The sequence below is a fragment of the Arachis duranensis genome, chromosome 9 (assembly GCF_000817695.3).
Source record: "Arachis duranensis cultivar V14167 chromosome 9, aradu.V14167.gnm2.J7QH, whole genome shotgun sequence".
NCBI classification, from domain to species: Eukaryota; Viridiplantae; Streptophyta; class Magnoliopsida; order Fabales; family Fabaceae; genus Arachis; species Arachis duranensis.
Genome location: NC_029780.3, coordinates 90,766,339 through 90,769,393, shown reverse-complemented (window position 1 = coordinate 90,769,393; position 3,055 = coordinate 90,766,339).

The following is a 3,055-nucleotide window of genomic DNA, read 5'->3' as shown; positions in this document are numbered from 1 at the left end:
TTTGGGCGTTAAACGCCAGAATGGGCACCATTCTGGGCGTTTAATGCCAGTAAAGGTGCCATTTTGGGCATTAAACGCCAGAATGGGCACCATTCTGGGCGTTTAATGCCAGGTGTGCAGCATCCTGGGCGTTTAGCAAAATGCCCAGTGATAAAGGGAATTCTGGCGTTTAACACCAGCCAGGGCACCTGGCTGGGCGTTAAACGCCCACAATGGGCAACAAATGGGCGTTAAACGCCAAAATGGATGCCATTCTGGGCGTTTAACGCCAGAAAGGTGGGGGACCAAGATTTTGTTTTCCAATCAAATTTTTTTCAATCTTTCCTTTTCTTACCCATACTTTTCTACATAAACCCATCTCAACCTTTCATCATTCACTTTCAAATCCTCAAAAATCAAAATCATTCTTCAAATCTCTCTCAAATCAATCCCAAATCTTATTCAAAAACTCACCCTTCTCTCATATTCTCTCCATATCTTCTCAAATCTCCATTCAATCTCTTTCGAAATCTCCTTCCCCCCTTATAAAAACACGTTCGGCCTCACCATTCCCCCACACCATTCGAATTTGCTCTTCTCCTCTCTCTCCTCCTTCCTTTCTTTTGCTTGAGGACAAGCAAACCTCTAAGTTTGGTGTGCTTTTCCATGATCACTAAAGCCAAGATTCATCAAGATCATGGCTCCTAAGGGAAAACAAACCAATTTAAGAGGAAAGAAAGAGAATAATCCAAAGAATCTTTGGAATCAAGAGAAGTTCTTAACCAAAGAACATGAAGACCATTATCACAAAATAATGGGTCTGAGGTCAGTGATCCCGGAAGTTAAATTTGATCTGAAAGAAGATGAATATCCGGGGATCCAAGAGCAAATTCGAAACAGAGGATGGGAAGTTCTAACCAATCCTGAGATAAAGGTTGGAAGAAATATGGTTCAGGAATTCTACTCAAATCTGTGGCTGACAGATAAGCAGAGAATGACTGGAACTGCTTTCCATACTTACAGAACCATGGTCAGAGGGAAAGTTATGTACTTTCATCTGGACAAAATAAGAGAAATCTTCAAATTGCCTCAACTGCAAGATGATCCTGAATCCTTTAATAGGAGAATGGTGAGAGCAGATAAAGGGTTGGATCAAGTTCTAGAGGAATATGCCTCCCTGGAACTAAGTGGATAACCAATTCAAAGGGTGTCCCAAACCAACTCAAGAGGGGAGACCTCAAACCAATTGCAAGAGGTTGGCTAGACTTTATTGGGCGTTCCATACTGCCCACTAGCAACCGTTCTAAGGTCACTATCAAGAGAGCAGTGATGATTCATTGCATTATGCTTGGAAAAGAAGTGGATGTTCATCATGTGATTGCTTGTGAGATCTACACAATTGCAAACAAGAATTCCACTGAAGCCAAACTCTGCATGCTCTGCAAATTGCTGAAGGAACAAGAGAAGCAGGGGCGTGAACTTCAAGAGTTGAAATGCCAAAAGTTCTCCCCTCAATTTGAGGGAGCATCCACTTCTCAAAATCAAGGTTGTTGAGTCCTAACTCTGTGACATCCTCTATCATTAGGAGCCTATTTAAATTTTTGTTTGTTTTCTATTTTTGAGTCTTTTTCTTAATTCATAATTAATAAAATTTAAAGTTTATGCCTTAAAGCTATGAATGTCCTATGAATCCATCACATCTCTTAAATGAAAAATGCTTTAATCACAAAAGAACAAGAAGTACAGGATTTCAAAATTTATCATTGAAACTAGTTGAATTAGTTTGATGTGGTGACAATACTTTTTGTTTTCTGAATGAATGCTTGAACAGTGCATATCTATTTTGAATTTGTTGTTTTAAGAATGTTAAAATTGTTGGCTCTTGAAAGAATGAGGAAAAAGAGAACTGTTATTTTGTTGGCTCTTGAAAGAATGAGGGAAAAAGAGAACTGTTATTGAGGATCTGAAAAATCATCAGATTGATTCTTGAAGCAAGAAAAAGCAGAATACAAAAAAAAATTTTGAAAAAAAAAGAGAGAAGAAAGAAAAAGAAAGAGAAAAAGAAAAAAAAGAGAGAGAAAAAGAAAGAAATAAAGTTGTGATCCAAGGCAAAAAGAGTGTGCTTAAGAACCCTGGACACCTCTAATTGGGGACTCTAGCAAAGCTGAGTCACAATCTGAAAAGGTTCACCCAATTATGTGTCTGTGGCATGTATGTATCCGGTGGTAATACTGGAAGACAGAGTGCTTTGGGCCACAGCCAAGACTCATACACTAGCTATGTTCAAGAATCATTATACTCCACTAGGAGAATCAATAACACTATCTGAGTTCTGAGTTCCTATAGATGCCAATCATTCTGAACTGCAAAGGATAAAGTGAGATGCCAAAACTGTTCGGAAGCAAAAAGCTACTAGTCCCGCTCATCTAATTGGAGCTAAGTTCCCTTGATATTTTGGAGTCTATAGTATATTCTCTTCTTTTCATCCTACTTTGATTTTCAGTTTTTTGGGGACAAGCAACAATTTAAGTTTGGTGTTGTGATGAGCGGATAATTTATACGCTTTTTGGCATTGTTTTTAGTGTGTTTTTAGTATAATTTAGTTAGTTTTTAGTATACTATTATTAGTTTTTAGTTAAAATTCATTTTTCTGGACTTTACTATGAGTTTGTGTGTTTTTCTGTAATTTCAGGTATTTTTTGGCAGAAATTGAGGGACCTGAGCAAAAATCTGATTCAGAGACTGAAAAGGACTGCAGATGCTGTTGGATTCTGACCTCCCTGCACTCGAAGTGGATTTTCTGGAGATACAAAAGTCCAATTGGCGCGCTCTCAACGGCATTGGAAAGTAGACATCCTGGGCTTTCCAGCAATGTATAATAGTCCATACTTTGCCTGAGATTTGATGGCCCAAACCGGCGTTGCAAATCAGCCTCAGAATTTCCAGCGTTTAACGCTGGAACTGGCATAAAAATTGGAGTTAAACGCCCAAACTGGCATGAAAGCTGGCGTTTAACTCCAGAAAAAGTCTCTACACATGAAAGCTTCAATGCTCAGCCCAAGCACACACCAAGTGG